The 13103-nt window shown below is 43.8% G+C and overlaps 1 protein-coding gene across 6 annotated transcripts in view; it reads right to left on the reverse strand.

The window, feature by feature from the left end:
* The window catches only part of RABGAP1L (RAB GTPase activating protein 1 like), a 414231-nt gene that overhangs the window by 127444 nt on the left and 273684 nt on the right, over positions 1 to 13103 (reverse strand). The window lies entirely within an intron of this gene.

Consider the following 13103-nt stretch of genomic DNA (forward strand, 5'->3'; position numbering starts at 1 on the left):
AAGTTCTTATACCAGTAAAGCATGGCAAGGCACCTTTATACCTGTATAACTGCATCCACATGAAGGCTTGTCCCAGTATAACGATAGCTGTAAAAATATGACACTCCTCACCGATACAGTTATTTCAGTACAACTTGCAAGTGTAGACTAGGGCAAAGAGTAGAGTACAGCTATATTATGCAGGATCAAATATTCCTTCTGTCAACAGAACAGGTTCTGCTATCTGTGACTACTTTGCCAAATGTAGTTCCATTTAACTTCATTCAGGGCTTTGAGATAGGGCTTTGAGTCCGGTAGATACTGTATTCTATAAACTCCACATTTACTGTATTATTTTGACTTTCCTTTGTATTTATCACTATTAGTTTACTTTTTTTTAAAACCCAATATAGTGCCTCACTCAGATTTAACATATGAAAGAGTTCCAACAGACTTGCCAAGAATAAGGCTGCCCTTATAATACACATTGTTACGGGATTATCACAGGATTTCCTTAATATCTCCCATTGTGCAATAACAAGATTTCAGTTGGTTCCTTGCTAATCGCACATTGTAATTTATTTTAACAATATCATAATAGAGTTTCTGAGGTAATCTCACATATTTGTATTAATTAAGGATAAGTGAATTGGTTTTGCAAGACTAAAAGCCCTTTTGCCCATCCCTTGAACTAAATATTTTTTCAGCTTCAAAAATGCTGGTGTGAATTCCCCTCCATCACATTTCACCTCCAACAATTTGCCGTCAAACTCTATCCAGCTGTTTAAAGCTTCCCTGTTAGAGATACAGCCGCTCCCCGACTTACGTCCACCTCCACTTACGACCATCCACACTTATGACCAAAGTGGTCGTAAATGCGGATCCGAGTTACGAACTGCAATCCGCGCTTACAAACAGCGCAGTCGCCATGTAACTCTATGGGATCCGAGTTACGAACAGTTCGAGTTATGGACCAAGTGTTGGTCTGTAACTCGTTCGTAACTCGGAGAGCAGCTGTATATCAAATTGCCTACCACTCTTGGGAAACCAACTCACATGCTGCTAGGGGTTTCCAGGCATGCTGTGTCATTTATGGGTGAGGATTCTGTTAGGAAAATCCAGACAGAGCAAATTTAAGAGCGACAGCATGCAATCCCCTAAGCTAAATAGCATAGGGAGGGCTACGGAGCCAGCGGTTCTGCTCTTTAGAAAAATGGTGCTGGTTGGAGGAGGTAGAAGGAGCCTCCTCCTGGAGAAATTGGTGGATTCTATGATAAAAAGTCCTCCAAGCCTCTCCCTAAATGAGATGCTCTATATCTTTGATATAAATGTAAAAATGTGGAGTTTGTCATGTCTTGAACAAACCAGACTTCATCAAAAGCTGCAGAACCTTTTAGAAAGTTTTCTTAGAATGTAAACTCTGTGAGACAGAGGTCTGTCATGCTGAGCATAATGGGGTCACGGTGCACACTGGGGCTCCTTGCTGCTGCCACAATAAAATGTATACAAATACAATAGCTGACAAGTTGTTTGGTAACTCTACATTTAATCCCTATGCTATGGCAACAGATCTCATGCCCTTCACCAGAGGTCAGAATTGGAGCAGCATTGAAACCAGAGGAGCATTTAGTTGAACAATCCTTCTCCATGGGTGATACCAGCAGTTGCAGTATATACCAAAAGCAATTTTATTTGTACTCAAAAAGTGATGGATTGTCAACCATATTAACTGAAATTCATACAACAGGTAAAGCACTGATGGCAACAGTCAAACTCCCAATATTGCCATTCCATAATCTCTCAGCCTGATTCCAGACAGAACAGTGCTCTGTATTTTATAAGTCACTTGGTTCAAAGTCACAACTGCTGTCATAATGAATAGTGATTTGCACAAACAAGAAACTGTCAGGATTCCATGCATTTTGGAGAATGAACCTGTACTAAAATGGGGAACTCCCATCCCTCTGGCCAAAAAAAAAAGTTTGGGTAAGAGTCAGGGAAGGGGAAGCTCATGAGCTTATTTCTTCACAAAGCCCTACACAATGGGCTTTTTCACCTGAGAAACTGATATTTCCCCACCCCACATATTCTATCCTGAGTTTCCTATATGACAACATACTCTTACAAAGTACAACTTTAAAGTCCTTAAAGTCCCTGGGGTGGTCTGAATGAAACCAGTGACAGAAAAGAAATCTCATCGACACATTGTGCACAGCTGAAGATAAGGAAATGAACAGAAGCGAGGAGGCTGCTGAACAGATGTATGGGCTTGTTAGGATGTGATGTTGATAAAATATAGGCTAATGAATAGTATTCTTGAAACAAATTTAACATGGATTGTAAACAATATAATTGATGAAACACAGGGATTATTTTTCTATTTTTGCTTCAGTTGTAAATGGCTGCAGTTTTGTAAAATATATATATATATTTTCCTCGACTTGATCAAAACCCAAGGCACATGCCATCTGTGCAAGTTATTTCAAAGAGAGGAGCTTGCTGATATGAGGGAGAATCTAAAATTCCTGTTGTTGGCTGAACAGTTGTTGACCACCTTTACTCCTGCTCAGTTCACTGGGCTCAAGGATGGCTCTGTCAGTTTAAACATTTTCTTCTCACAAGTTAAACCAATTCATCCTCAGTGAGGCTTGGGGCAGAAACTAGGCTCAGATAATTCTAAAATGAGAAAACTCACAGCAAGAGCAAGAAACCAGGCCACAGTGGCGTTGCAACACTTCCTCTGTATTGTTCTCTCAAAATTCTGGGAAGGTGACTGCTCTGAAACAAACAGGGATTTCAATCCCTAAGCCTCCGGAATTCAGCGCCTTAGCTGACAAAGTATAGGTGCCTTTATAAAAGTCTTGTGTGGGAGGGCATGGATTCAAGGAACCTGTGATTCCACAGACTCTTCACTTGCTTTGAATCTCCCCTCTCATCCCCTCAGGTACCTTCTACATGGTTGCATACAAAAGTCAGAGGGATGCAGTATTAATACTGTAAAGTAATAACTTTCTGAGCAATTCCCCTCAAGGGTGGTGGGATGAAGAAGCATGAAGAGATCTTATTCCCTTTCCTGGCCCACTTTGCAGCTCAGGTTCTTACACCATGGAGAGACTACTGCATCGCCCAGCTAGCACTTCTGTGCGAGGTACATGGCCCTTCTGCACATGCACATATGATCTGACCCTTAGTTCTAAAAGTTTGAAAACCAAACCATTACTGACTCGAGTTCAAAATAAGTGGAAAAGCTGATTTCTTAGGGATTTTTTCATTCCAAACAACAAACCAGACACATCAGATTTAATCAAAATTGTAAAATATGCAGTTTCAGCTGAAAGAATGCATGTGTATGTGCTAAGATTAAGACTGCAAATGAGAGTTCAAATGGAAACTTTTTTTAAACTTTACAATTCTGTTTCTCAAGAGCCCTGCAGAAAGGCTGTCTCTTTTCATAGTTTGATAATCACATCGGGAATGTCTACACTTGCTCCCTAGTTCGAGCTAGGGATGCAAATGTAGGCGACTGAAATTGCTAATGAAGCAGGGATTTAATTATCCCACACTTCATTAGCATGATCTCACCGGTGCGTTATTCTGCTCAAGAGCTGATTCGAACCAGGAAATGAGTGCCGGGATGTGTTAGTTCGAACCAAACCCCTTGGTTCAAACTAACGTTACTCCTTATTTTTTGAGGGGTTTGGTTAAAACTAACGCGTCCCGGCATGCACTTCCTGGTTCAAATCAGCTGTTGAGTGGAGTAACGCGGCGGCGAGATCATGCTAATAAAGCATGGGATATTTTAATCCCCTCTCATTAGCAATTTCGGTCACCAGCTGTTGAGTGGAGTAACATGCCGGCGAGATCATGCTAATAAAGCATGGGCTATTTAAATCCCCTCTCATTAGCAATTTCGGTCACCTACATTTGCATCCCTAGCTCAAACTACGGAGCAAGTGTAAACGTACCCATTTGTACCTTGGAAGTCTCATCAGTAAAACAGGGATACTGAGGTTAAATCCAACTCTGAAAAGTGACTATATAAAAAGAGAGCACCTTCTTACTCAAAAAATCTATCTGTTCTTTTTGTGTAGTCAGAGTCCTAGCTGCTTGCTTTACTGATTATAATAATTTGTTAGCATTATTTATTGCTGTTGGGGAGAAGTCATGGAGAGAGTTTGTTTTGGCACATCTATCATTAACAGAATTCCTAAATTTCAATCGCAAAATATTTGTTACTCTTTTGATAATCAACAAGAATCCTATTTGACTCTCCCATTCCAGGGTGATTTTCCAGAGCTGGCAGCTTGAAAATTTTTTGTATTTGTAATTCTGTTACAGAGTAAGCCTGGGGCAGGCAACAGAAACAGCTCGCTTAGTAACTATTCCTCAAATATGTAATTCACTTCCGAAATAAATCAAAATGACCATAAACCACAATGTCTTCAGAGTAGAAGGCATAACTTACTTCTTCAAGCTAGTCTTTTTCTATAGCCCCACCAAAATCATCTATTATGAAAACACAATGATAATAAAAATGGAGTTCTTATAGTAAGGAGAAAGAGAAAGGAAAATACTGAAATCTTCATGTCTCTGTTATAATATAGGGTAGATCCCATCCATTAGCAGCTCTCAGAACCATCCAGCACGGGCCCAGAAGAAAGTGAATGAATCTGTGGCCGCTAGATGTCATTACAGACTCACACTTTCCTATTCTCTGGATTAGCCAAGCTTTCATAATCCTATTTTGCCACAGTCCCAATTAGAACAATAAACAGGGTTTTGCTGTATTGGTAATTCATTCAGATGCCACAGCAATGGGAAGAGTATAAGAATCTAAATTAGATTCAACTGACTAGATTAAATAGGCAAGTAAATTGGATCACTTGGTAGATAACAAGAGATAGAAAAACAGTATCAATCACTTTCAGAACAGAGCCAAGCCTTAAGGGCCAGATTTTTAAGTGCCCAATACACACAACTGGGGATGGATTTTCAAAAGTGCTCAGCCCCCGGACATTATGGCACTTTTGGGCAAATTTTCAAAAAAACCTCAGCATCTAACTTCTTGCTCTTTTGAAAGCATAGTGCCTAACTAGGAACTGAGCTCATCTGAAAATCTTGCCCTAATTGTGAGTGGTGAGTTCTTCCCAATATGTGACTTGTCTAAATATATTTGAGTCAGTTGCAAAATAAGAAAAAGAACCTGGGATTCCAGATTTATGCCTAAGCCACTAACCCACAGGGGCCCAATACAGATTTTCTTTTTATTTACATTCACTGCATAGGAAGGATCTCAAAGTGATGGTACAATGAATGTCATTAAAATCTGTACATTCCCCATTCCGAAAGTCATGGCTGTACCATATTTTCTCTCTTCCAAAGGACAGGAAGACATTACTGTGACGGCAGGTACGGTATATAAAACAATGCATGTTGAGTTTTGCACTTGGCACACTCAGAGGACCTGCTCCTATCTCTTTAATCCAGTTTATATAGCTTTCACCATAGCTTCTAGGTGCATTTAACAATTACATTAAAATACAATGATCAAATGGATTCCAAAGTTGAGGGCCCCCTACTGATAAGGTCTTCCCAAGCGGCTGCCTCCAATACCTTTATATTGTCAAGGGGCTGATATTACCAATGGTATTTTAAACCATAGTAATTCATGCCATAGGTTTGTGGTCCCCGAAGGCTATATTGATGGAATTAGCTGGGTGAGAATCACTACTGGAAATATCACTAGGACAGGAGACTCTAGGGGCACATGAGGAATGAAAGCACTGATCACAAAGACATTCATGAGTTATTAATCTTCACTTCTTTGTTAAAAACCTTACTATACATATAATTAATGTCACAGTTACAGATACCTAAGTGAGATGGGAAAGTACCAGCATCAAAGGTCTCATACTCATATCCCCAAGGGTACCAATGAAGATGGGTCAATTTTTCAACAAGTGGTCACCTGTAGATGGTCTCCTGAGTCATTCTCTCCCCGCCCCCATTCAGTCCTTTTATTCTGTGACACTCATGCCTATAACCTTATACACAGGGCTCGCCAAGCTGCGGTGAGCCCTGCTCGCCAGCCGTGCTGTCCAGCGCTCTGCGCATGCACAGATTGCCCAAATCCGGCTCTTCTGGGATGTAATCTACTTGCCACAGGCAAGTAGATTACATAGATTGTGGAGCCCTGCTTATACATATGCTTCAGGGTTCCATCCCTTTTTTCCTTATCTGGACTTCCATACTTATAAAATTTGGGATGCCATGCTTTTTAGAGACTATCCTCTTAGTACCACTTATTTTCATTACCATTTATGACAATTAGTCCCCGTGGTAATCTAGGATTGCTGGAGTGTTACAACTGGGTATCGTGATATTTCTGGGTTCCTTGTGCTGTATTTTCCCAAACATCACCTATTAACATATACAGGAAGAAATTCTCTAGACCTGCGCCCTTGGGACTTGACCAGTGCTGAACCAGAGAATTTGCCATACCACAGGAGGTCAATATTGTCTAGCAGCATTAACAAAGCCACTGCTTACTGGGCTCTTTGAAGACATTTATGGGTAAATTAGAGCTAAATAACAGCACAGAACACTGAGAGCCAGGACTAGTGGCCGTAAACAAACTTTATGAGACAGCAGGAAACTTGACCACAAACATGAAGAGTGAACATCCGGCTAACTAAAACCATGTCGGACCATGAATATTGCTGGACTTTGTATTTTACAATAATCTTGTAACTTTTCTGAAACAGGGCTACTCTTGGGTCACCTCCCCATGACCTAATGTGGATAAGTTAAAACCTTGCAGGCCTCAGCCTTATTTTATATTACAGCCTTACTTTGCTAATATAACTAGTCACTTATGAATACTTGTTGACCTTCTATCCCTATAATACTATCCTATCTACTTATTTCTATACTTACAACCTAAATCTGTTCATCACACACTGATTACATATGAATTAATCACAACAACAGATGATACAATTAAATGAGTGTATAAGATTACTAGCCACAAATATGAGGGCTGAAATGCAAGCACCCCAGTAAATCTCAAGTGTCAAAGTAAAGGATGTTGTGAACTAGGTGACTACACTCAGATCGGGAAGGCTGACATTATTTCCCCATATTTAGAGTAAGAAATATAGTACATTTCAGTAGCGATATTCTTCAAAAAAAGAAAGCAGCTGATCCTGTTGGACTGGTTAATATAATAGAGATGAGGGGGTGAGGTAATACGTTTTATTGGACCTATTTCTGTTGGTGAGACACAAGTTTTTTTACCTTACACAGAGCTCTTCTTCAGGTCTGGGAAACTAACTCCTGGTGTAACTTAGTTATTTTCTCAGACCTGAAGAAGATTTATGTGTAAGCGCCTCTGTCTCAGATGATAGAAGTTAGGGTTGCCAGGTGTCTGATTTTGAGCTGGACAGTCCAGTATTTGAGCTCTTTGTTCGGGAAACAAATTCAAAAAATATAAATGAGAAAATATAAATGTCCAGTATTTTCTAACTAAGATGTAATGTCAAGTGTGTCCGGTATTTTTGTTGAAACCATTTGGCAACCCTAACAGAAGTTGATCCAGTAAAAGAGATTTTCTCACCTAAGTCATCTCACTCATATCTAGGACCTACCTGGAAACAACAACAGTGCATACAACAATGGTTAATATAATGCCATTCCTCTATTTCTAATATTTCTTTTTGAAATTGTGGGTTTGATTTTTGTACTGCTTGGAATGACTAGAATCTGCTTCTATCCACAAGCAGTAGATGGCAGCAAATATTAGGCAGGAATAACATAAATGTACTGTACTCCTAGAAGAATTGTCCACGGGGAGATTAGATAGAAAGTGGCTTAAAAGCCCTTAGTGTAAAATTTTGTGGCTGTAGTATGCCACACTCTCGTAAAATTTTGGAGACAGAGAATAAAAGCATGTTCTGATAATGCACTCCATGGTTCAAAGCTGCTGTAAAGAAAACAAAGGAAAAACTGCATAGTGCTCCACAAAAATAAAGAAAATACATAAGAAATGTTCCCAAGATCCCATGAGACTGCTCAATGGAATAGCAACGATTTCCAGCAGAATAGCATGGAAGCCATACAAAGATGAATTCTGAGATGTGAACAAAGAATTGAGACCCACCCAGTTGATTTAGAATCAAAGAATTTTTTTAAAGTTACAGTACCCAGACAACTACTTCAAGACAGGCCAAGAAAAGAAAACAACAGAACACCACTTATCACCTACAGCCCACAACTTAAACCTCTCCAATGCATTATCAACAATCTACAACCTATTCTGGAAAATTACCCCACGCCCTCACAGACCTTGGGGGACAGGCTAATCCTAGCCTACAGACAACCCTCTAACCTCAAACAAATCTTTCCAGTAACCACGCAACACACCTCCATCATAATCATCCAGGAACCCACCCCAGCAATCAGCCCTGGTGCCAACTCTGTCCACACACCTATACAAGTGATACCATCACAGAACCTAACCACATAAACCACCACATCAGAGGCCCATTTAACTGCACATCTACTAATGTGATCTATGCTAGCAAATACCCCTCTGCCATATATATTGGCCAAACTGGACAGTCTCTATGGGAAAAAAACAGTTATTTACTTCGTAACTGTTGTTCTTCAAGATGTGTTGCTCATGTCCATTCTACTTAGGTGTGCGCACTGCGTGCAAGGACTGTCGGAGAGTCTTCCCTTAGCGGTACCTGTCGGGCCAGCAGGGGAGCCCCCTGGAGTGGCGCCACTATATTGGTGCATATATACCCCCACTGGCCTTCCACCCCCTCAGTTTCTTCTTACTGAACCGCTCCAAACGCTCCAATGCAGGGGAGGCGGGTGGGATGTGCAATGGACATTAGCAACACATCTCGAAGAACAGTTATGTAATAAGTAACCATTTTTTCTTCTTCGAGGGCTTGCTCATGTCCATTCCACTTAGGTGACTCCAAAGCTAAACCTCAAGAGGTGCAGGGGACAAGCCTACTGAGAGAGAGACTGCAACACAGCTCTATTTACGGCAGCATCCTCCCTGGCGTGCTGCGTAATGGCACAGTGGTTTGCAAAAGTGTGCACTGACAACCAGGTAGCTGCCCTGCAAATCTCTATGATGGGCACCTGGGCTGCGGAAGCCAAGGAAGATGCTTGGGCTCTCATGAAATGAGCTGTGATGGGTGGATCTGGAACCTGCACCAGCTCGTAGCATGCTTTGATACAAGCTGTGATCCAGGATGAGACATGCTGGGCTGACACTGGCTGGCCTTACATCCTGTCCACTATAAATACAAACAATTGAGGGGACTTACGGAAGAGCCTGGGCCTCTCTAAAGCTAGAGCACATCTCACATCAAGCTTGTGCAGAGCCTGTTCTGTCCAAGAGCTGTGGAGCTTAGGGTAAAAAACAGGAAGAAAAATGTCTTGGTGGACATGGTAGTAAGAAACTACCTTGGGCAAAAAGGCAGGGTGGGGACACAGCCTGACCTTATCTTTGAAAAAGACAGTGAACGGGGGGTCCACACGTAGGGCCCTCAGTTCCGACACTCACCTGGCTGAAGTAATGGCCACCAGGAAGGATGCCTTCCAGGAAAGGTACAGAAGGAAGCACGTCGCCAACAGCTCAAAGGAGGGGCCCATGAGCCTTGTGAGAACCAAATTTAGGTCCCAACAGGGCAAGGGCTCGTGCACCTGGGGACAGACCCTATCCAACCTCTTAAGAAAGTGGTGGACCATGGGAATTGCAAAAACAGTCCTGCCACCTGAGCCTGAATGAAAGGCTGACACAGCTGCTAGGTGCACCCATACTAAGGAAGGATTCAGACCCTGGACCCTGAGTCCTAGGAGGTAATCCAAGATAGCAGGCACAGGGCCTCCATAGGAGAGAACCCCTTGCCATCAGACTAGATAACAAAGTGTTACCACTTTGCCAGGTAAGAGAACTGAGTGGAAGGCTTATGGCTTCCCAGGAGAACTGCCTGGACCTGCTCCAAACACTTCCTCTCCATGGCCATCAGTGGTCTTGTTCAAAGGCAAGGCCACATGAGACAGCATCTCTGTGTTGAGCATGTCAACCATTGGATCGGAGTCCTCAGAGGCCCCTTTGAGCTGGACCCCGAGGCTCTAGGCCAGTCTCCGGAGGAGCTCTTGATGAGTCCGGGAGTCCATGGCCGGCACTGACGAAGAGGCCAACCCTAGGGCCTCGTCAGGGGAGGACAATGTGTACTCACGTGCAGTCGAGTCCTCCAGTTCATGCAGACACTCTGACACCTGAGAAGGAACAGACTATCTCGACAGCCCTTGGTCCCCGCCCCCAACCAACAGAGGCTCGGGGGATTCACCCCACACTGCCGAGGCCTGTGGTGCCAGGGCACTAAGCAATGGAGTGGCTGAGGATGGGGCCCAGATCCCCAAACATGAGGATCCCGCTGTGGAGGGAGCACTCCCTTGGGCCTGGTGGTATGCCCACGGGTCCAAAACAGCCACTGGTCTGAATGCTGCCACTACGGAGGCCAAGTTTGTGAATGGCTGTCATGACGCTCACAGTGCCAGGAGTAACAGCGGCACCGGGACCTGGATCAGTGCTGAGACCTGGAATGGCGCCGGGACTGAGAGCGACATCGGGACCAGGATCAGTGCCAAGAGTCCTAGTGGAGCTGGGAGCAGGAGAGCAATGCCCTGGGCCACATCGACTCCATGTCAGAATCCAACGAGTAGTCAGATTCTGACCAAGGAGGAACTGAGGCTGGACCCGGGGATCGGTGCCTCTCCCAGTGATGAATCTTGAATGCTGGCTTGCCTCGGTGCCACACTAGTGGCAGGTGCTCCAGTGCTGTAACATGGACCACCAGGATGAGTGTGCTAAATGCCGAGCTCTCTCTGGACTCCTGAGAGAGTAAGGTCACCAGTACCAAAGGATCTGTTGGTGCCGGCATAGACGTGAGCGCCGGGAAGAGCAGCACCGCATGGGGCGCTAGTGTGGAGGACAGTGCAGGTCTACCCAGGTCTGGTGCTGTGGGCAAGGCACAGGCCCAGGTCAGGCCTGGCACTCTGGAAGGCCTTTCAACCAGAACCAGCTCCTCCACTGAACCGTGGCCCCTGGTCACACTCAACTGGCCACACTCCAACCCAATAGGGGCAGACCTCACCGCCAGTGCGGGCACAACAGGATGCCCTGACTGGGGGCACATCGCAGGCGGATGCCGGGGCGCAGACCTGCCCCTCTCTGTCCTCCTCTTCTTGTGTGGCACTGGAGATTGCAACCAGTGCCGTGCCACAGGACACCTCGACACTGACAAGGCTCCTGAAGACCTTGGTGTATCCCACATTGAGGGCTATGCGCTGTAGGAATCCAGTGCCATGTCTGTCGACAGTGCTGGACGAAGCTCTGAATCCATCATGCGTATCTTCAAGCGCGAGTCCCTCTCGTGCTGGGTCTGGGGCTTAAAACTACAGCTGATTCTGCAGTTAACCAGGACATGGGGCTCACTCAAAAACTTCAGGCACAAATCATACGGGTCACCACAGGGCATAGGCCTAGAACAGTCAACAAAGGGCTTAAAGCTGGGAGGCCTTGGCATGCCCCATGGACTGGGAAGGAAGGGGACACAACAGGCGAGCACCAACCCAAACGAATTTATCTAATTCTATCTAAACTGGCACTTAACAGGGAAAGTAACTTGGAAAGAATAAAGAAATTCAACTAGGTGCTAATTACTCAAAAAGGCTTGCGGATACCGCTGGGAACACGCTTGCAAACAAGGGAGAAAGGAGCTTCAACAACCATCATGGGCATTAAGAAGGAACTGAGGAGGTGGAGAGTCAATAGGGGTATATATGCACTGAGATAGCAGCACCTCTCCAGGGGGCTCCCCTGCTGGCCCAACTGGTACCACTAAGGGAAAACTCCAATAATCCGTGCATGTGGCGTGCGCACACCTAAGTGGAATAGACATGAGCAAGCACTCGAAGAAGAAAGAATTTAATGGGCACAAATCAGATATCTGAAAAGGTAACACAGAAATCTGTTGGGGAACATTTTAACTTGCTCGAGCACTCATTAATGGATCTCAAAGTCACAGTGTTGGTTCAGGCCAATTCCACAAGCCAACTCCTCAGGGAAGCCTTAGAATTTAACTTAATTTACAGGTTTGATTCCTATCACAAAGGTCTGAATAAAGACATTGGCTGGATGGCCCAGCACGTTCCACATCCTACTGACATAAAACAATGGGTACTTAAGAACAATTTGCACCTTCTTTATCAATTTCCTGTAGCATGGACACACTAATGGACTCTTTCCTCTTTTTTTCCTTCTCTCCTCCCCCCCCCCCCCCCCCATTTATTTAGAAACTGGACCTTTAATAACTGCATTCATCTGAAGAAGTGGGTTGTGCCCACAAAAGCTCATGTTTTGTTAGTCTTTAAGGTGCTACAAGACTATTTCCTGTTTCTTAAGTTTTTAAATTATGTGCTGGATGTCTCTGTCCTACCACAATCAGCACAGGACACTGAAATTTGCTAAATTTTCTGCCATATTTTGATGGTGCATATCTATCCCACAGAAGTGGCTGACCACATTCTGTGGGCTACGGAAATCATGCCCGCCTACTACTGCTGGGCATGCTACAGCTGGAACCAGAGTACAAAATGGAGCTCCACTCAACCTGAGCTGGCCACAGACAAGAGCAGCTTCTGCTCACAAATTATCCTGAGATGCAGATTGCTCTGCGTGACATTTCTTGCTTTGCTCATATTTTGTCACCAGCTTTAGCCTGAAACTATACATTCCTTTTGAAATAAACTTCATGTATGAGCTATGATAGAAGAAACATAAATTACAGATGCACACAAGACTAGCTGGGTGGCAACAGAAGAGGCTGTATCAAATCTTGTGGGCCACATCATGTCCTTCTGGGTGTCCTCCATTAAGTAGTCCCTTCATAGACCCAAGCTTAGATTTTTTTTTTCTATATGGCTTTAAAGGTGGATAATTATGGTCTGTTTTCTGATGATCCAGTGGCAATGAAAGAGACTGCAACTCCATTGCTGATGTGCATGGCTGCAGTTTTATATTCATTTAGTTAAGCTAT

This window comes from Pelodiscus sinensis, chromosome 9 (assembly GCF_049634645.1).
Source record: "Pelodiscus sinensis isolate JC-2024 chromosome 9, ASM4963464v1, whole genome shotgun sequence".
In the NCBI taxonomy this organism is placed as follows: domain Eukaryota; kingdom Metazoa; phylum Chordata; order Testudines; family Trionychidae; genus Pelodiscus; species Pelodiscus sinensis.